Source organism: Erpetoichthys calabaricus, chromosome 17, assembly GCF_900747795.2.
Source record: "Erpetoichthys calabaricus chromosome 17, fErpCal1.3, whole genome shotgun sequence".
In the NCBI taxonomy this organism is placed as follows: Eukaryota; Metazoa; Chordata; class Cladistia; order Polypteriformes; family Polypteridae; genus Erpetoichthys; species Erpetoichthys calabaricus.
Window position 1 is genome coordinate 72,579,970 of NC_041410.2, and position 23,322 is coordinate 72,603,291.

Consider the following 23,322-nt stretch of genomic DNA (forward strand, 5'->3'; position numbering starts at 1 on the left):
AAGATGCCACCATCAGGTGTTCAGAATAGATACTCTTCAATGTTAGCTCTACATGTAAAATCCTGTCCATAAAAATGTAAGCAAAATTGTACTCAGAATACTTTTCGGTTGACTCCAACACTCACCTTGCATGGTTGACCAACAAAAATGAATGAAGTCAAGAAAGAGTGGAGTGGACCTCCCTTGAATGAATGGGGCTAGGGCTAAGGTATGGGGTTATACTTCAGTATTTTATAGCACCTATACTAAGGTGTATTGATATCATGAATGATAAAAGTGAGAACATTTGGCATTTCAAGATAAAATGTCTGCCAAGAGTGCTTACCATGCTGTTTATGACTAGGATAAATGTCCCCTTCTTTCTCACCTTTTCTTATGACCCTAATTGAAAGATGTCTTTTTCTAGTATGCCTCACACTTTCTTGAAGAAGCGTAAGTGGATGTTAAACTATAGTTGCTCCCACTATCTAAAAATGGGACATACTATCCAAGCCTGCCAATTCACAGGTAATATTCACACATTCCATAAAACTATAAAATCTTAAAACTCTCTTATTATTTTGATATCCCTAACTAAATCTAGATTTGCTCCCTACAGCAGAGACTTCTGACACACATATGGGACACTGAACATTTGACAGTTGGACTGAGTAAACATTGTAAAATTGCTTGGTGGATCAAAGTCATCAATTCCATTACCCTGCCAAACCAAGAACAGCCTGAGATCTCCAGAGACATCAAATACTTTATTTTACATATTCCTTTCAAATACAGCAAATCTAAAATTTGGAATAGTCAGGTGTCCATACAGGAGCAAAGCAGCTCAGTGCTGTTGATTCACAGCTTTTGGTGATTAAAGTTGTAATTTCACTCTGACAACTAGCGCTGTGGAGTTTGCACTTTCTTCATGTGTGTGACAGTGTTTTACTTCAAGTACTCCAGTTTCCCATCCACAGTTTAAATTTGTGTGTGTTAGGTTACCTGTCTGCTCTAAATTTGTATGGTGTGAGCATCAGCGTGCATTGAGTGTACACAAAATTGAACCAGTGTCCTGCCTAGACTTGTTTCCTGGAATGTGCTAAGTGCTGCCAGTATTGGCACTGGATTCTCTTTGGCCAAGAATAAATAAAAAGTAATATAAAAATGGGTAGAAGGGAAGATGTCTATCAAGTCATAAATTCTGTAAGGTACTAAGGAAACTAGCTGTCATGTATACGGAAGTGGTTTTTATCCAGCGTTTTATTAGATTCCAAAACTCTATGCTGTCATTTAAAGTAATCCCAGTAAACCTACAGTATAGAAAATCTAATTTCTTCTCATTGTACTCATAGTCTTATCTTTATCCTGAACCATAAACTGGCTAGAAAAGGAACACCAATGCTTAAAAATGTGAACAGAAAATTGAAAAAGACTTGTGTGAGCATTATAAATTAAGAATAATTAAAAATACATTTTTTATAGCCTTGTTCCTTATTCTAATACATTATACAGAGGTATATTTCAGAAATTACATGATTTCTTTAACCAGTTGTGTGTTAAGCTTTAAAAAAATTAGATGCAACTCACATTCTTATATTTGTATAACAGTGTTCTTTATACTGTAACTGCAAACTGAGCTCAGCCGATAATGTATTGCTGTTAAAGGAATTATGGACTAATTAGTCTTGTATTTAGCTTTTTCCATTGATATTACAAATATTTGATTACAGCAGAATTATTTAGAAATCATACTGATTACTTTAACCAAATTTCAGCTGTATTATATATTACAGTATATAATAGATGGGCAGAAAAGTGAAACAGATGATGATCATGCCCGACTACACTGCTTAAAATCTAATTCAATTTTTAGCTGGGAAGAGACAGTTGCTAGGAAGAGATATTTGTTCTTCCTGTGTTCCTATAACTATCTCAAGTAGATTCCAATTCCTTCTCAAAATCCAATGACATGTCACCAGGCCAACTGCCAATTCTAAATTTGTGCCTATTTGATTTGGACAGGTTGTCTGCCAAAGTGTTTGTATTGGAATGGTGTTCTGTTCAGGGCTGGATTCTGCCTTGCTGATAAGCTGCAGCTTTTCACAATGAAAAAGTGAAAAGAGAAAAAGAAGCTTTAGAAAAATGTACTGATGGAAATAAGTAAACCACCAAAATATGTTCAAACTAAATTTTTTGGCATGTGTCTATAAATTATAGTACTGTATATTCTGTATATACAATATTCATTTCTACACATACTGTATATTAATAACTATATGAATAGAACAATGAATAACAATACTGTGTTATAAAATTGTATACATTATTGGACAGGCTCTTTAGAAAATGTTAAAAAATAATATAAAAAGACAATGCTTCTAGTAATATCCAAAACAAAACTGTCTCTGAACATTTCCTGAATGCCATTTATTAACAAAAGAAAAAGAAAAAAAAAGGAAAACTAACTTAACCCATTATGAACAAGTCATATTTGCATTAAACAGGAATTAACAGCTACAAACCACATGTGAATCTGCAAACAAACCTCACACTGCATGAGCTGCAGGTGTGCAGCCCACAAAAAACTTGAAAACTGTCCTTCTAGCTGAACACTGCAGTTTATTTTTTTTTACTTCAATAAAAAATATTCAACTTAACAAAATTACTACCATTCCCAGAAAGCACAAAGTGTGTTAGCAAACTTTTTGACTGAAGAAGCGTTTTACAGATTTTTAATTAATTAATACTTTTTAATCCACATTCTGTTTTTATATTTTTCTTCTCAGGGTACCTTGGCATTCAGCACAAGTACAGAACAATCTAAGAATGGAGACTCACACATAGATATTAATTGAAATGCAAAAAACAGAGACAACGTAAGGTAGATAACTGAAGTAGAGTGAAGTAGTCATTTACAGTTCTACCTACTGTGTTGTATGTTTCTGACTTAATTATCCACCAGGTTACAGCAGTGCAATAGTATTGTTCTGGAATGGTATAGTGGCACAACTGCCTTAACCTATAGTTATTTTATTTTGATTCCCTCAACAGTTTCTTCTTAATCGAAAGTTTGTATATTCTCCCTGGATCAACTCGGCGTTACACAGTTTGGCAAAGCATTCCATTTTATGTTACTTGGGGCTCTGGTTCCAGAGGGTGGTAACATGTTATATGTTGATTAGCGCATGAAAGTAAGAATTTCCCCTTACACAGTGCACATAATAATAACAGCACTACAAACCTGTAATTTAATGTGCTCTGTAATGGACTAACAGCTTGTTTTGAGGTGGGTCCTGCACCTTACCCAAAATTTTAACCAGAATATTATCTAAGCCTTTCACTGCAAGAGGCTTGAAATAGGTAGGATCTTTGATAAAAGCAGGTTCAGTCTGCTGTGATGCAGTGCTCACCTTGGTATATTCATGTGGAAATTGCATATTTTAATAATGAAAGAGAGCAGACACATGGACACTTATGATTTATTTGAAAGATGACACCCTTGGGTATGTAAAAATACCATTGTGGCTTCTAAATGACTTGTGGGATTATTGCAACATACACAAACAACATTGAAATTCAGCGGTGTCCTGCCAGCAGGACAATGAACATGAACACATCATTTGATCACATCTTAAGCTTCAATTTGATAACCAAATGGAAAATATACAACTAATAAAAAATCAACTTAACACATAATCTGAAAACCTATACTGTACAGGGAAATACTACCAAATTTAGAAAACCGTATTATTAACATTTAGAAGGAAAATGAGGAAAAAAAGCACTAAGAGTGCTCATCAATTTAAAAGATCCATATCAACTTACATTTTCTTTTCTAAGACAGAGCATGCATATGTTTACAGATGCCAAGACAATAATACAAATGAAATAAGTATATTGCAGGCTACCAAAATAGACATCAAGTTCTGTTCCCTTCTACATCCCCCAGCATATTCTGATTGCTGTTTCTTGGAAAAAGAGATGTATCCTCTTAAACAGGCTACTGGTTAATGGTTTTTTAAAAAAAAAAAGGCAAGTAGGTAAATACATTGCATTACAATGCATTAAGACAATACAGGATAACAGATGACAATTTCATGAATTCTGAGAATAGCAATACAAAAAAATGTGCAACATGTGCTTGTGTAATGAAATCAATGTATAGGTATTCATTTTGAAACTGTTCCCAAAACCGAGAGCCTACAGAATAGCATCTTCTTCATAATTCATACTCATTTTGTTAGCAAGTGAGCACAGCCACAGATTATGAAAATGGTTGGGTGGACAGGCTATTAGTCAGTCAGTCACAAGCTAAAATGGCTATGAAATGTGAATGAAGATTATGTAAATGAATATTTTGCTAAAAACCACAAATCAGTTTGGCTATCTACCTACATACCATAATTACTGAAAAGTCAACCGGAAGCCGGACTTTTGTCTTTCGTCTCAAAATGTATGGCTTAATGGAACCTACAATCTGCAAAGGTGGCCTACTGGCAGGGTTTGCTCACCAACTGGCACGGATCATAAGGGGGGTAAAAATCCAGCCTCATGAATAAAGCTACCCAACAATCATTGGTACACTAATAAGCTTGGCCTAGCACCAGCATGGCTTGCTAGCTAAAGCCCTTTTTAGGGTATTTCATTTTTAATGAGTTGCCCGACAAAATTAACAAAGGTCAAAGCAAGCATAATCTAAATGAATATATTTATAAGTTAACCCTCACTGTAATAACCATGAACATAAAATTCACACACAAAAAGTGACCATTTAATTTGTCTGACTTAATTCAGCGTGAATTGGTTAAAATTATTTCACTACTGATTTACTCAGTTTTATCAACAGTTACCATTCCAAAATGTTTCACTATACTGCTGGCCAAACATCTATCTACAGTTGTGCTTGAAAGTTTATGAACCCTTTAGAATTTTCTATATTTCTGCATAAATATGACCTAAAACATCATCAGATTTTCACTCAAGTCCTAAAAGTAGATAAAGAGAAACCAGTTAAATAAACGAGACAGAAATATTATATTTGGTCATTTATTTATCAAGGAAAATGATTGAATATTACATATTTGTGAGTGGCAAAAGTATGTGAACCTTTGCTTTTAGTATCTGGTGTGACCCCCCTTTGCAGCAATAACTGCAACTAAACGTTTCCGGTAACTGTTGATCAGTCCTGCACACCGGCTTGGAGGAATTTTAGCCCATTCCTCTGTACAGAACAGCTTCAATTCTGGGATGTTGGTGGGTTTCCTCACATTAACTGCTCGCTTCAGGTCCTTCCACAACATTTCGATTGGATTAAGGTCAGGACTTTGACTTTGCCATTCCAAAACATTAACTTTATTCTTCTTTAACCATTCTTTGGTAGAACGACTTGTGTGCTTAGGATCGTTGTCTTGCTGTATGACCCACTTTCTCTTGAGATTCAGTTCATGGACAGATGTCCTGACATTTTCCTTTAGAATTCACTGATATATTTGAGAATTCATTGTTCCATCAATGAAGGAAAGCTGTCCTGGCCCAGATGCAGCCAAACAGGCCCAAACCATGATACTACCACCACGTTTCAGAGATGGGATAAGGTTTTTATGCTGGAATGCAGTGTTTTCCTTTCTCCAAACATAACGCTTTTCATTTAAAGCAAAAAGTTATATTTTGGTTTCATCCGTCCACAATACATTCTTCCAATTGCCTTCTGGTTTGTCCACATGATCTTTAGCAAACTGCAGATGAGCAGCAATGTTTTTTTTTTGGAGAGCAATGGCTTTCTCCTTGCAACCCTGCCATGCACACCATTGTTGTTCAGTGTTTTCCTGATGGTGGACTCATGAACATGAACATTAGCCAATGTGAGAGAGGCCTTCAGTTGCTTAGAAGTTACCCTGGGGTCCTTTGTGACCTCGCCGACTATTATACTGCTTGCTCTTGGAGTGATCTTTGTTGGTCGAACACTCCTGGGGAGGGTAACAATGGTCTTGAATTTCCTCCATTTGTACACAGTCTGTCTGACTGTGGATTGGTGGAGTCCAAACTCTTTAGAGATGGTTTTGTAACCTTATCCAGCCTGATGAGCATCAACAACTCTTTTTCCTTTGTTCGTGCCATGATACACTTCCACAAACATGTATTGTGAAGAGCAGACTTTGATAGATTCCTGTTCTTTACATAACACAGGGTGCCCACTCATACCCAATTGTCATCCCATTGCTTGAAAACACTGGACTCTAATTTCACCTTCAAACTAACTGCTAATCCTAGAGGTTCACATACTTTTGCCTCTCACAAATATGCAATATTCGATCATTTTCTTCAATAAATGACCAAGTATAATATTTTTGTCTCATGTGTTTAACTGGTTTCTCTTTATCTACTTTTAGGACTTGAGTGAAAATCTGATGATGTTTTAGGTCATATTATTTATGCAGAAATATAGAAAATTCTAAAGGGTTCACAAACTTTGAAGTACAACTGTAGTTTCTGGATCAATTATTCATTCACTATCTGCAAATGTCTAAAACTGAATCTGCTCTTCTTATTGGATTGAGCAGAGTTGCTACTGCAACAACCTATCAGTGTTCATCATCAATCAACAGCTTGTGGATTTTGCTTCATAATATATGATGATTCAACATAAAAAGCCAGTTATCCCTGTGGTAACTCCTCTGATGCTTCTTATTTAAAAGCCACAAACCTGCTGGAATTTCTAGATCCCTTCTACTTGCCATAAGCAAACATAATACGGTGTGACAGGTGTCCCACTTCATTCAGACTTCAGAATTGCCGCTGTTCATACAACAAGTCATACCCTGTGGAACTCTGTACACCTGTTCTCCTAACCCACCCCAAACACATATCACACCATGTTGGGTGTAATAAGAATGACCCAATAATGACTCATATGTGCAATTGCATTATTTTTTAAATAAAAGACCTGGGACTGGCCAGATCTCTGTAGGTGAGTACACCTTTTATTGGTGTGTTCACTCTGATGGCAGTCATACTCAGGGAGTAACTGTTGTTATGGTGGATTGGGTCCTTCCAATGGTGTCTGATGTCACTCCTTTCAAAAAAAGTATTATGAGACTCAGATTAAGGCACTCTCTGCCTTGTTAGTTGTCTCAGTGTATTCTCCGACCGTGGTGAGTGATGTCTCAGTGAGAGACATTTTATTCACAACTTCACTTGGTGGTTGATGGGTGCCCACGAGGCGACATTCCTCTGGTCATGGGTGACTTCAATGCGACCACTGGCACTAACAGGTTATGGGGATTACATCAGTCTGCATGGATCTCGTGATCACGGTGAAACTGGCTCCATGTTTTGACTGTTGCTAGTCTGAAGATCCAGCTTGGGTCCAGTAGGCCAGGGGTCCCCAACCACCGGTCCGCGACCCACTACCGGGCCGCAGCCGTCTGACAGCCGGGCCGCGAGAGAACAGCCGGCAATGGAGACTCACTCAGACTTTTCAGAACGCTTGGCGGGCGGGGCTCTGCAGCGGTGCAGAGAGAGGAGAGAGACCGAGGTGAGAGAGTATTACAACAAAGTATTGTTACGGTCCCGACAGTTTCCCCATATGACACGAGTCTATAGAAATCACGTTACTACGAAGTACATTCAGCAGATGCTTTCATTACAATGAAGTGACCTTGAAATGCCTGAATGAATCATCCACAGAGCAGTTAGATCTGTGGTCGCAGCTCAGATGTGCACGTTTGTACAACGATCCCCAAACTGAAACATTGTAAAAAAAAAATTCTTTCTTCGAACTTTCCTCGTACTGTTTTTTTTTTTTTTTGCTGGTTTTGTTTTCTGTGGTTTTCAGTGATACCTTTTGCTTATTGCTTGTCAACATTTGAAAAACATCCATTGGAATTTAACTCATTGTCACCCTCTTATAGAAACGGCAGACACGAAAAAAACGATAACAGTGTTAATGTTTGTGATGTGCAATCTGTTGGAATGGCAAATGCAAAGCATATGTCTTTGTTATATGCAAAAAAAGAAGAAAAATCTCAGGTTGCAAACGTATGCGAACTGCTTAATAACTTAATAATAAAAGAAATGTTATGTAAATTGTGTATAAAATTGCCCCCCCACACCCCCCCCCCCGACCGGTCCATGGAAAAATTTGCATCTAATAAAGTGGTCCTTGCTGTCAAAAAGGTTGGGGACCACTGCAGTAGGCTACCACCTACTAGGAAAATGATGCTGGACCTGCACAGATTGCAAGATCAGGCTGTTTCTAACGAGTTTTCACAAAGTTTGGGTTAGGAACTTCTAGACTTGGGTGCAACTGCTGATCCTAATGTGATGTGGGAGAACTTCCGTGACAAGACCCTGAAAGTTGCGGGGGTTTGTGTTGGTGTTACTACTGTTCCCAGAAGGAGGTGTTTCATCTCTGGATATCATCAAGAGCAGTCACAGCGCATGGTTTGATGGCAACTCCGGTCTATACTGGGAACTGAGAAGGATGGCTGAAAAGGCTCGGAGGGCAGATAAGGAGGTGTTTGTTAAAGGAATCTAAGAGCAAGTGACACACCATGTATGGTCTAGTGACCATGTCCTACTTATAGAGGAATCGAAGCATTGTGCACATCTGAATCCATTCCTCAGAGAGTCAGTCAGAGCTACTGATGAAACGTTCCTTACAGATGACTCTGAAGTTGTGACCTGCTTGGCTGACTTCTTTGAGCTGCTGTTTAAAGCTGATCCTCCGGAAAGGATGTTGGATATCTCTGAGTCGACAGTTCTTGAGGTTGATCCTTCAATTAGCTGTGAACCACCCTATCTCATTGAGATTGCACAGCTGGTTAACCAGCTGAGGGTACGGAAGGCTACAGGGATCTGCAATATCTGCAGTGAACTTCTCAAGGCTGGTGGTAAGGCTGTCCTCCTGACATTGCAAGCAATCTATCTTTGCTTCCATTTGGGAGACGGGCGTCATCCCAACTGACTGGAAAACTGGGTTTGTCATCCCTATCTGGAATGGGAAGGGTAATTGAATTGCCTGGATTGTAGCAACTAATGGGGGGTAACACTGCTCTCAGTTGCAGGTAAGTTCCTTGTTAGTGTCATCCTCAATAGGATCCATGATCACCTGCTCACCCTCTAGTGACCGAAGCAGTCTGACTTAACACCTAAGACGTCTACCATCAATCGCATCCTGGCACTGAGGGTTCTCATGGAGCAGAAACGTGAATATCGTCAGAGTTTCTTTGTACCATTTGTCGATTTTCGTAAAGCGTTCAACTCAGTTAATTGAACTGCCCTGTGGGACATCCCGAGATTTCGCGGGATCCCTTCAAAGTTGCTGGATTTCATGGCTGGCCTGTACAGTGGTACTGTGAGTGCTGTGCAGAGTGGAGGCAGAACCTCTGCGTTTTTCCCAGTTGATTCTGGGGTATGTCAGGGGTGTGTTCTTGCTCCTACTCTGTTCAATGCTTGCATGGAATGGGTGTTGGGCAGGGTTGTGTGGTCCAGCGGCTGTGGAGCCATCTATTGGTGAAGAAATATTCACTGATCTTGACTTTAACGACAATGCTCTGATGTTTGCAGAGTCAATGGAGGTTCTGATCGGGGCTCTCAAGAAAGTGGGCGAGAAGTCCGAGTGTCTGGACTTGCAAGTGTCTTGGATAAAAAACAAGATCCAGGCTTTTAATGACCTCTTGGGCACAGCCATCAGCAGTGTGTGTCTGCAGAGAGTATGTTGACCATGTCGAGAGGCTTACTTACTTCTGCAGTGACATTCATGTCTCTGGTGACTCTTCCTATGAAGTCAGTAGATGGACTGGGAGAGCATGAGGGGGCCACGAGATTGCTGGAAATGGGTGTGTTGCACTCCCGATATCTTTGCAAAAGTACGAAGGCCCAAGTCTTTAGAGTCCTGGGGCCTCATGCATAACGCCATGCGTATAATTCACACTATAACATGGCGTACAGACAATAGCAGAAATGTTCATACGCACCTGTTTTGCTATATAGTTGCGAGACATAGACGCTATCCAGTGACCCGAGACAAACACTGGACTCCTTCTTTGTTGTGTGTCTTCTGAGAATCCTTGGTGTCCTTGTGAATCCTTTGTGTCGAATGAGTGGTTGCTCATGGATTCCAGAATGAGGAACATTACCTGCATTGTGAGGGAGTGTCCGTTATGGCACAACAGCCATGTGGCACAATTCCCCGAGGGTGATCTAGCTTGCAGGATCCTCATTGTTAAGGACCCGAGCAGCTGGATCAGAAGACCAGGCAAGACCAAGCAGCTGGACCAGGCTGTGGCAGATAGATGGTCATTTCCAGAGGGCGGGACTAGACAGCATCTCTGTCTTGGGTTTTGTTTGCCAACCAGGATCCCAAGCTGTTTTGTTGTGTGGTGGGTGGGGTAATGAGCTGTACTAGTGCATGCTCCCCAACATGACCTGACTTGACTGCCATTGCTTATTTAATCTTGAGCTAGGACTCAAGGCGGGGTAAAGATTCTTTTGCATTAAAGTACTACAACCACAAAGTTATAGTTCACAAAGGAAGGCATGAAGAAGAATTATTCTATATTGTATATGGCAAAACAGCAGGATCTACCCTGTTAAATGGAACAGTTCTGAGACCAGTTAAAATTTTGACTTGGGACCCAATGCTTGTTTTCTCCTTTGGAGCAGTAGTAAAACTAAAGCAATGAGTACTGACAATATGCTGGGACAGTTTGGGCAGGTGATAGACTTTTGTGTATTACAGTTTAAAGGAAATTATGTGTATCTAGGAATTTACTACAGTCCTAATGTAACTGGTGGAAGACAAGGACTTCCTTGTTACATGTATGTGTATGTATGTTTGTACATATGTATATCCAAGTATACCCAAAATTGCATTTGTGTGTACATGAGTGTGATAGTATATAAATATCTGTGCGTTTGTGCAAATATCCAAAAATAAACACTACAATATAACTAAATATTCACTTAGTAACCCTATCCTAATGTTAAGGCTGTTTGCTGAAAGAAACCACTGCAGCCATGTGCTTTTGAAGCACATGTGGTAAATGTTTCCTTGCCAGCATAAATTCACCTCCCATGAGGTTTACTTTGAAACTCTTCATAATGTGCTCCTTAACAGGAGAATTCAGAAAATCTATGAAACTTATAACCTAATAGGATACCTACTTTAAAAAAAACAAATAAACAAAAGAAACTTATAAACAATGTCCTCCATTTGAGTAGCACAACTAAGTGCTATGGTCCAAACTAAAAAAAAAAATCCAATATCAGTGTCACAGAGGTAAACATATTGAACTTTAAATATTCTTTAAAGAATAAGTTAGTTATTTTTTAAATCTAAGTTATTCCTTCATAAACATGGTATATATGCATTTGCCAAGCAAAATTGTATTCGAAAGTTAAGAGTTTTATATAAATTTTAAAAAATATCTTCCCCTAACCGGATCTTTATAATTGAGGCCAATGAGGAATGGGGCATAGTATTAAAAATAGCAATTTCTGAACCAAAAAAAAAAACTTTAGAAAACAATTTTGTCTGGCAAATGTATACATACCATGTTTGTGAAGAAATAACTTTGGGGAAAAAAAATACCAAACTTATCCTTTAAGTGGCGAGGAAGCAGGACATTTTACAGATTATTACTTTCTAGTAAATATACTGTATCTATTTTTAGGCTCAACAACTAAAAGTACAAGTTCCGTATACACTGGAATTAATGGGGCATGAAGCACCACTGGAAAACAAAAGCCTTAAAACTTACAGAACACATTCATTTTTTTAAGCCAAGACAGTTCTTAAGAATTGATCCATGTCTTTCGATTACACACACATTGTGAAACAGCTTATACATGTAATTTTTGTACAAAACACTCCAATATTATTATATTCAGCCATTTCAAAATAAAAATATCAGCACTTGTAATCTTTAATGGGGGGGGGAGTATTTTCCTCACGAAAAAGAAAATCACAATAAACGTTTGTACCATGTGGTTGGTTTTAATTCGATTTGCTTCTATATTTTGGTAGGAATTCACATATGTGAATAGAAAATATATCCTTACTTTGAGAAAAAATAATGCCTGGGTTATGTCATAAAATGATCATTTCCAGATCCCTTCTGTTGTCACAAACTTGAATCAGAAACGCAGAAGGCATGTGTTCCTTTGTCGAAACCCAAAGGACAAATTTGTTAAGTTTTAGGCTTTTATATGTATTTATCATTCCAGTGGTGCTTCATTCCCTGTTAATTTCAAAGTAAAGCGCCAATGTGGGCAAGATATTTTTAAAAATATACAGAAGACCCTGGACTTCAGACGACCATTTTGAGTACCAAATGCACATAAACCATGCTTGTGAAGAAACAGCTTCAACTTGAAAAACACAAAACTTATTCTTTATATTTGAGTCCAAAGGGAAAGCCTTTCCTCATCATTAATGTAAAGTAACAGCATACTAGACATTAATTAAATAACTTCATATTAGAATTTTAAACATTTTAACTTTTTACAACTTTTATTAGATTTTCAGTTAGGATTTATGCCAACTTGATCACAACTGATTCCAGTTTGCAAATGAACCAAAGACACAGTTTGGCCGACAAAAAAAAAATTGTGATGTATTTTCTAGACACATACAGTGGAACCTCGGTTCACAAACGTCTCGGTACACGTACAAATCGGTTTACGACCAAAAAGTTCGCCAAACTTTTGCCTCGGTTCACAACCACACACTCGGTATACGAACAAGCCAGTTTCCCTTTCGGTTTGTACATGTTCAGTCTCTCCCTGTGCATTTCCTGTGCAGCGAGCGAGAGAGAGAGAGTGCGCAACACACACACACACACACACACACACACACAGAGGCAGAGCGAGAGAGAGACGCAGACACACAGGCAGCGCGAGAGAGAGAGACGCAGACACACAGGCAGCGCGAGAGAGAGAGACGCAGACACACAGGCAGCGCGACAGAGAGAGACGCAGACACACAGGCAGCGCGACAGAGAGACGCAGACACACAGGCAGCGCGACAGAGAGACGCAGACACACAGGCAGCGCGACAGAGAGACGCAGACACACAGGCAGCGAGACAGAGAGACGCAGACACACAGGCAGCGGGACAGAGAGACGCAGACACACAGGCAGCGCGACAGAGAGACGCAGACACACAGGCAGCGCGAGAGAGAGACGCAGACACACAGGCAGCGCGAGAGAGAGTGACGCAGACACACAGGCAGCGCGAGAGAGAGACGCAGACACACAGGCAGCGCGACAGAAAGAGCTGGACACATAATGTAGGAAGGCAGTTAAAGAATGCACTGGGCTTGATTTCATTTTCACTTCTGTTTACAATGATCGGTTCATAGCGTGCATTATTGCAATGTTACTTTTCTTGGTGGTTTATTAAATTATGGATTTTTTCACAATGTTCATTTTTTACCCTGTGCTTAAAACTCATTAAAATAAATTTTGTTTTTAGCCAGCGGTTGGTAGCGCTATAGCGCAAACTATTGCAGTGTTAGTTTTCTCTGTTGTTCAAGGTTTTCTCAGTGTTATTCAAAGTTTTTACATTTAGTTTACTATTACGCTGTGCATGCTATGGTTTAATTAACTATATTTGTGCTTAAAAACTTAAAAAATATATATATTACATGCAGTTCGTATGGTCTGGAACGGATTAATTGTATTTACATACAATCCTATGGGGGAAATTGTTTCGGTTCACGACCAAATCGGTTTACGACCAGAGTTTTTGAACGAATTATGGTCATGAACCCGAGGTCCCACTGTACATAGCAAAATAGAATAGCTTATCCAATTTCACACACTTTTTAAAAATGTTCTTTTCTGTATTTCCAATCAAAAGGAAAATAGACCAACAACAAAACCTGGACAATATAATAGATCGGTTCATTAATATTTGTTGCTGTTCTGACATAATCCTGTATGAAGTAGCTAGAGCTAGCTCAGAGCACAATGCTGTACAAAAATCCATACTCTCTCTTAACTTCATTTAAAATACTGCTAATTTTTTTGTGGAAACTGATTGTTTTGGATAAGGATGATCAACTAATAGAGAATCACTAAGCAATATCAGAATCTAATTATTTCTTTGTTACCAGTTTCTTTTTGCAATGAAACATGACCTAAAGGTGTTGATAAACTGCATATCTAGAGTCACTACAGCTGACCTAACAGCCAATAAAAACATAAAAAAGTGACATATAAGGCAAGTCTCTATGTTTAGAAGAACTTTTAGACCTAAAATAAAAACTCCCTGCTGAATAAGCCTTTGTACAATAATGTTTTAGCACACTCAGAAATTTTTAAACTTACAATACAATGCCTGAATAAAACAGCTGTCTGACACACAAAGTGCATATAATATTTTGATTTTCACAAACTTTTCAAAACAATATCCTTATTGTGCTGAATCAAGAATATTGTCATAAAAAAGAGCTTTACTACAAATTGACTTGCTGATAATGAAACAGTACTCACCCAGCAGAATCTTAGCTGGTTTCAATGTTGCAAGCTTTTAGCTTATTCTTATCCTTCAATAAGATCACTTTTGTTCTTCTTTTTCTTTCCAAACTTCTTTCTGCATTCAACTTCTTAAAAAATAATAATAATATGTCATATTTAGATGCCTTCATGAAGGAAAATTCTCACTGGACATCTTAACTGTTCACTTCAATCTATACCTACTAGTAGCAACATTTACAAACTATTCTCTCTTTTTCTCCAGTCAGCAAGCTGCAGGGCACACTTTTCTGGGAATTCCTATGGAGTACTACAGTCAGAAAACAGGATGGGTTTTGATTGGCTAAAGTCATAGACAGGCTCATTAGGATTACACTAATTTCTAGAGGATATGAAAATATTACTATTATGTAGCTAGAATGAATCTAAATATTACTATTATGTAGCTAGAATGAATCTATCAAATATCTGGATGTAATAACAGGCAATTAAATGGGGCAAAAAAATGACAAAGATGAGAGTTTTAGCTATTGTTTTTTTAAGCCGATTCTGTGTTTTTTGATTGCACATTCCATAATGAGGATTACCATAATAATTAATTTTTCTGTCTACAAATAATAATATAAATAATATTCTAACCAGTTCATGACTACAAGATGACAAGCAATCAAGAAGGTGTTTAAAAATAAGAGCAAGTTTTTACACTGTCAAACAATGCATTATGTAAAGGTTGAAGTATAATCTGGGGCATAATCCTCTTTCTGAATTCAAGAATCTTACACACAATGATAGATACACATGTGCATCTTTACAAGTTAATACAAAAAAATGTGAAATTATTATAATCCAATAGATGGAAATAGGTAGGCATATATAACAGTTCAAAATTCTTAGATAACAAGTAGAAACCAGAAGGAAAACTTTCCTAAGCAAATTTAAACCAAAATGAATAAATACAATACTGTAAAGTACTAACAACACAACAATTAGAGCTTGCGACCAGATTGTAATGCTATTGTGAAACAGAGTTACAAAATATATAGACCATCATGTCTGTTTGTTATATTCTTGGCTACATATTTTCATACCATGAAATTGAAACTCTATGCATTAGTTTCTTACTTAAGTCTAGACAAAAAAAATACAGTTGAGGTTCAAATAGTCTGCCAGCTACAGTATATCTTGAAAGGAAAGAGCAAACATGAAAGAATTGCTAGAATACGTCATTGTCTATTTCTTCATTATTTCTTCATTATTTTTTTTAGAATTATATTCTAAAATGTAAATCTTTATCTGTTTATCTGGAGTTCTATCTACTCAACATGTACTAGTTCTATGAGCCATTTTTAATCCACTACTCTGGCTCTGGGCCATCTCAAAATTAGGGCTGCATTTTTTTTTCTTTTAAACTACACCAATTCACACTTGAGATCTAAGGTGTCTTTGCATGTTTACACATGAAGCTGAAAATGCGATAGTAATAAAAAGCATGTTGTTAGTGTAAACAACTGAAATGTTCCAAGAACCAGTTACATAAATAACCATTGAGAGGGATTTTAGAGCTGAAAATTATTAAAAAAAAAAAAAAAAGCATAAATCAAAATTCATAAATAGGATAGAAAATTAAACCTCAGTAATACACAAGACTCAAACTAAAAGACTTCTTGATCTAACAGTCATTAATTGCTTAAAGAGATGATTGTAATCTGTCTTTACATATTAACCTTATACATGGAAAGTATTACAAGCCTTATAAATTTTGGTCATTTGATATGGCTGCATGTAATTACAAAAATACCTTGGCATAACACTTGCTAATAAACAAAGGTAACATTTAACATTTGTCAAAGTGCAAGTAAATTTGTGGCAGATGAAGTTTAATGCAAATGTAACAAACTAATTTAAAATTAAAAATAAAGTAAACATTTTAGATTTGAATACACAGTGGAAAGTCTGAAAATTGAAAGTAAACCTTATGAGTTTAATTTAGGAGATACAGTGGACTCATCACTATCAACTGCCAGATAGTCTTCTTAATGGCTTCTGAACACTAACAGAATGTTAGGTTATATAGTATGAGTACAGTACAAGTCTAAGGAGATTACGCTCAAGATTTATAATGTACTGTGTTCAGTTTTGGGCTCCAGGCTACAAAAAAAAAGACATGACAGTGCTAGAAATTATCCAGAGAACAGCAACTAGGCTGATTCCAGGACTGCAGAGGATGAGTCATGAAGAAAGATTAAAACAGCAGAGCATTTATAGTTTAAGCAAAAGGAGATTAAGAGGCGACAGGATTCAGCGGGTTGGAAAATGGATGGATGGATGGATGATTTAAGAGTTCAAAATTATGAAGGGAATTAGTACAGAGGATTGAGGCTACTATTTTAACACGAGTTCAACAAGAAACTTGGTAAGGGTAAATTTTGCACAAACATTAGGACGTTTTTCTTTACACAGAGAAACATACAAATATGGAATATGTTACTAAGTAGTGCAGTAGACAGTTTAACTTTAGGGGCCTTCAAAACTTCATTTGATGTTATTTTTGAGTACTTAAGTGGATAGGACTGGTGAACTTTGTTGGCCCTACAAAAGTCAGATCACATTTGAGGATGAAGAAGTCAAATTTCTAATTTTTGAACCACAAATTGAACCACATACAATATTGCAGATGAAAAAATTAATCCCAAAAATAAGCTTTTCACTTGGTGCATAAAATTTAAATACAAACTGAGCATTTTATCTTGTAAATGTTTCCAGCATGAAGCTTAAAAACTTTATTTATGATCCGGAGGGTAGGGTAGCCAACGAAGCATCAAGCATCGCAAAGAAATGACACACAATCAACAATGGAGGGGTTTGGGGGACTGGAGACCCCCGTGAAGCAAAGGGTGCTAGCAAGTCACTAAGCAAATAAACACAGTCAATAAACACCTGCACCGCAGTTTAAAAACAGATGCGCCGTACAGTTAAAATTGCTGCTTTTTTGGAGGAAAAAAATGCAGAGAACCATGGACATGTAGAACAAGTTATCAAGTAGTGTGGTAAATTCAACAATATAATTTTTGGGGAATTATGTGGATTGAACTGGCAAGCTTTGTTGGGCTGAATGGCCTGTTCTCATCTAAATATTTCTAATCATTGCATTTGTCTCATTTTTGAAGGTGCAGTTGGATGGTTAAAAGGAAATATTTAGTAAAAATGAGAAAATCAATGCATTTAAGAAGTTAGAACTCAAACTGTGCACAGTAAGTGACAAGCTCATGAATTAAAACCCAAGTCTCTGGAACCACGGTAAATGCCTATAAATCTTAAAAAGAAAAAATGAACTATTGAATGTCCAAGAAGCATTTGAACATCTAGGTGTCTTAATAAATTTGACCTGAAATTTTTTATGTTTTCTCTTATGGTAACTTAGGTTTTATTTTTGCAGAATTTGTTTTTTCTCTCCATCATTGTCAGCATGAAATATTTATAAATGATCAAATGCTTACATTATCAATACTATTCTTGTAGTAGCCACAAAATGAGAAGCAGGTGAAGTTAAAAGGAAGCCCTACCCTTTAGCTTGGCTCTAGCAGAGTGTCTAGATAGAAATTATAAAGCCTTTCTTTTAGGTTTTCAAATGACTGTCTTGCTCTACATTCTCAACGCCTTTATTAAAAAATGATAAGAGTTAAATGATACAATTCCAAATACTTGTAAGCAAGTCTACATAATACTACAAGCAGGTGGCTATTCTGGACTGGCCATTACTGAATTATGTGGCCCGAAGGTTGTGTAAGAAAGATCATTTCAGGCATGATTGCGGACGACTAAGTTCTGATAGGACCCTGCCCAGTAAGGATTCCAGCTGCATAGTGCAGATGCCATGTTGCCATGAATATAAACAGGAAATGGGTGTTTCTGCAGGAAACTCCCCCCCCCCACCCCAAGGGGAATGTCGGACTGAGTTGGGGGAAAAAAAAAAGATGCAGAAGGCAATGAGCTCAGGTATCTATGCTTAAGAATATTTCATGATCAGATCTCACCCAGGGATGTCTGCTATTTGTGGGTGGCCAACCCGAAGTTGAAACAGTGAGATGAAACCCCGAAAAGAGTCAAGGGGTTGTGGTATATGGACCAGAGGTTCTCCGGGTGCTCCATTTTGGTGAGTCGGACTCATGTTTTTAAATTCTGCGGGATAGCAATCCAGGAAGCCGTATTCGCCTAAGGACCGTCTCTTTTCCCCTTGATCATGCAGTAAGAACTGTACTGCAGGATTCTTCACCATTTCACTGACTAAATTTAATCTTTCTCTTCTGAATATGTGCGGTTCAAACCGGGGATTAAGATTTGACCACTGGGAAGGGCATCCAGGGAAAAAGGAATCACTAATGAGGACTCAGTCATCTGGCATGTAAATGCATCAATGTTGGATTACTATGCACTTGCTAAGTTAAACAGTTCAATTACCATGTGGTTTCTTTCAAGTATTCGTGGGTGCATAAAGGGGAGAAGAGTGGCCGAGAACCGAATATTTTACTGCTATAATAACCTTCGAACATCGTCTACTTGCCTCTCGGGTGGTGAAGTGTAGTGATTGCGTCCCGTATTGGACGATTGTTATATATTGCAGAGTGTTTTTGTACTCTGCAAAGTTTGCTGAGTTACTTTTCTATTTTTTTTTTTTTTTTTTTTTGCTGTTTATTTCGCCTTATACAATTTCTTGTATTAGGAATTTGTTAGTTTTCGCATACCCCTTGGGGTCAGAGCGCAGGGTCAGTCATTGTACAGCGCCCCTGGAGCAATTACAGGTTAAGGGACTTGCTCAAGGGCCCAGCAGAGTAGGACCTCTTTTGGAAGTGACGGGGTTTCGAACCGGCAACCTTCTGGATACCAGCACAGATCCTTAGCCTCAGAGCCACCACTCCACCCCTGTATTTTGTATTTTGTTTAAGCTATTATATTTGAAAATTCATAAATAATTTAAAAGGATGAATTTAGTATTTTTCAAGACAAATTTATTTCTTCAAAATCAAGGTTTATATTCATTTCCCACATGAGATTGTGATGCATTTTTTTATAAATTAAAAAAAATATATGTAGGCTGCTTTTGTGTTTTATAATGGGAGTGACTGGTTCTAGAGTCCAAACATGAAAACAAAAGCATTAGAATTTACCAAACGCCTCCATTTTTCAAGCCAAAAATGTTATCTTGAGATGTTAATACTTGTTATTTACCACAAAAAGTCATCTCTATATACTCTTACGGACATTGTTCAATGTCAATACCCAGATGTGAATTACAGTCTCTATTATATAGACAACTAGGCAATAACCACTGAAAAATCTCATTTATGATCACTCACAGTCTTTCAATATTCAGAAGCTTATTTCATTATCTCACAAAGATACTGCTTGCTGCCATGCATGCAGTGTGCAATCAAGTGACAAAAACTGAAAAGATGTTATAGGTATACATTTAGGTTTAATCACATTCAAGTTTTTAAAGTTTAGTACAGATGTTCTAGCATTAGCAAGTAGCAATACAAGCTGTAATTTCTGTTCTCCCAAAGTGTCTTTGGAATGATGTGATGTGTTTTCTATATTTTTTTTTCATATGTGCAAATGACATGCCACAGAAAGTACAGATTGGTGATTGTTGGTTCATTCTGTGAACTTTGCATAGACGTACATTTTGCTTGGCTCTTTCAAAAATCTAAGGCTTTTATTAAAAAAATGCAATGCAGTGTAATCAGTTCAGTTGAGATTTACTGCTGTGTGCACAAAGTACAATGAAACACTTTTGGGCATTCTTCTCTACAACACTGCTGGCTTGGTGTGAATCTCTTTCTGCAGGTTATGTAAAATAACAACACAGAATGTAATAGGCACGAAGTAGGTGCTGTTTATTATATTTGAGCATGAATCTTTTTGTTGTTGCAAGCTATGGCAGAATATAACCATTGAAAAAACAATTGCACAGAAAAAGCTTTGGAAATTTGTTAATTGTGAAAACTCGATCCATTACACCAGCTGTGACCAGACAAGCGAACAGGAAACATATCCTTACTTCAACAAAATGGTACCAAGAACATGTGGAAAAATGTACTACTTACTGTTTAATTTTGTTGTCAGAAGCATGCTTTCTGAAATTGAAAACTTTGCTGCTTGAAAGTGCACATACATAAGGCTTTTGTTTCATGTTGGGACCTCATTATCCTTAATCTCCATTATAAAAGGCAACAGCAGGCTATTTTTTTTCTAAAATTTATTAAAAAATGACTCACTGTAGAACAGAATTGCATGTGGCAAATTGTACCTAAATGTGAAGAAATAATTTCAAATTGAAAAAAAATTTATTTATTCTTTAATATCTATGCAGCCATCAAGTCTAAATTGTAATGCATTTAATTACTGCATTACTATTCATATGTCAGTAATGTTACAATATATAAAATAAAATCTAAAGTTATTCAGTAACTAATTATTCATTAAGTCAAATACTATCGTATACTGTAAATATATAAAGTGCACAGGTAAAAATGTAATCACTTGTGATGCTTTTATTAAAGGGTGTTTCGGCATACACTCTACCATATTTTCTCATCCATACACCTGTCAATCCCAAAATGCAAGAGTTGGAATCCTCATTGTCCTTTCAAAAACAGTGTAATCCCTGGCACAAGACATTCATGTCATGCTTCTCCTGATCTTCCTTCCCAATGCACTAAACTTAAAACTGAATGGCACTTGTCAGCAGAGTCCGATAATAACTTTGTTGATTACTTCTAATGCACTAATCTCACCAACGAAACTTAACGAAATAAGTGATGAAAAGTGCTAAGCTGTATACTGTAAGTAGTCAGCCTGGTCTTTAGCGTGAAGCAATTGAGTACAAAATGTAGTTGATGGCATTTAGAAATAGACCTGCAATAAAAAATACACACAAAGCTGACTCCTTTCTGTTGCCAAACACCACCATAAAGGGGTCGTCTTCTTCTTCTTCTTTCGGCTGCTCCCGTTAGGGGTCGCCACAGCGGATCATCTTCTTCCATATCTTTCTGTCCTCTGCATCTTGTTCTGTTACACCCATCACCTCCATGTCCTCTCTCACCACATCCATGAACCTTCTCTTAGGCCTTCCTCTTTTTCTCTTGCCTGGCAGCTCCATCCTTAGCACCCTTCTCCCAATATACTCAACATCTCTCCTCTGCACATGTCCAAACCAATTACTTTGTTTCCCAACCATCCCACCTGAGCCAACCCTCTAATGTACTCATTTCTAATCCAATCCATCCTTGTCACACCCAATGCAAATCTTAGCATCTTTAACTCTGCTACCTCCAGCTCTGTCTCCTGCATTCTGGTCAATGCCGCCTCCAACCCATATAACATAGCTGGTCTCACTACTGTCCTGTAGACCTTCTCTTTCACTCTTGCAGATATCCATCTGTCGCAAATCACTCCTGACACTCTTCTCCAACCATTCCAACCTGCCTGCACTCTCTTTTTCACCTCTCTTCCACAATCCCCATTACTCTGTACTGTTGATCCCAAGTATTTAAACTCATCCACCTTCGCCAACTCTACTCCTTGCATCCTCACCATTCCACTGACCTCCCTCTCATTTACACACATGTATTCTGTCTTGTTCCTACTGACCTTCATTCCTCTCCTCTCTAGAGCATATCTCCACCTGTCCAGGGTCTCCCCAACCTGCTCCCTACAATCACTACAGATCACAATGTCATCATCAAACATCATAGTCCACAGGGACTCCTGTCTAATCTCGTCTTGTCAACCTGTCCATCAATATTGCAAATAAGAAAGGGCTCAGAGCAGATCCCTGATATAATCCCACCTCCACCTTAAATGCATCCGTCACTCCTACCGCAGACCTCACCACAGTCACTCTTCACTCGTACATATCTTTTACAACTCTTACATACTTCTCTGCCACTCCCGACTTCCTCATACAATACCACAACTCCTCTCAAGGCACCCTGTCATATGCTTTCTCCAGGTCCACAAAGACACAATGCAACTCCTTCTGGCCTTCTCTATACTTCTCCATCAACACCCTCAGAGCAAACATCGCATCTGTTGTGCTCTTTTCTGGCATGAAACCATACTGCTGCTCACTAATCATCACCTCACTTCTTAACCTAGCTTCCACTACTTTTTCCCATAACTTCATGGCTCATCTATTTTATCCCCCTGTAGTTACTATAGTCCTGCACATCCCCCTTATTCTTAAATAAATATCGGCACCAATACACGTCTTCTCCACTCCTCAGGCATCCTCTCACTTTCCAAGATTCCATTAAACAATCTGGTTAAAAACTCCACTGCCATCTCTCCTAAACACCTCCATGCTTCCACAAGTATGTCATCTGGACCAACGGCTTTTCCATTCTTCATCTTCTTCATACCTGTCCTTACTTCCTCCTTGCTAATCCGTTGCACTTCCTGATTCACTATCTCCACATCATGCAAACTCTTCTCTCTCTCATTCTCTTCATTCATCAGCCTCTCAAAGTACTCTTTCCATCTGCTCAATACACTCTCCTCGCTTGTGAGTACGTTTCCATCTTTATCCTTTATTACCCTAACCTGCTGCACATCTTTCCCAGCTCGGTCCCTCTGTCTAGCCAATCGGTACAGGTCCTTTTTTCCCTCCTTAGTGTCCAACTTCTCATACAAGTCATCATATGCCTTTTCTTTACACCTCTCTCTTCACATTGTGCCTTATCTCATTGTACTCTTGTCTAATTTCTGCATCTCTCTAACTATCCCACGTCTTCTTTGCCGTCCTCTTCCTCTGTATACTCTCCTGTACTTCCCCATTCCACCACCAGGTTTCCTTCCTCTGTC

General features: G+C 38.0%; 1 protein-coding gene across 14 annotated transcripts in view; it reads right to left on the reverse strand.

Annotated features, from left to right (window-relative positions):
• mef2aa (myocyte enhancer factor 2aa) overlaps positions 1-23,322 on the reverse strand; it is a 521,886-nt gene that overhangs the window by 364,022 nt on the left and 134,542 nt on the right. For all 14 annotated transcript variants that reach the window (XM_051920754.1, XM_051920742.1, XM_051920752.1 and 11 more), the window contains exon 2: positions 14,479-14,591. The gene's annotated coding sequence lies outside the window, so the exon portion shown is untranslated. The remainder of the gene's footprint in view (positions 1-14,478; positions 14,592-23,322) is intronic.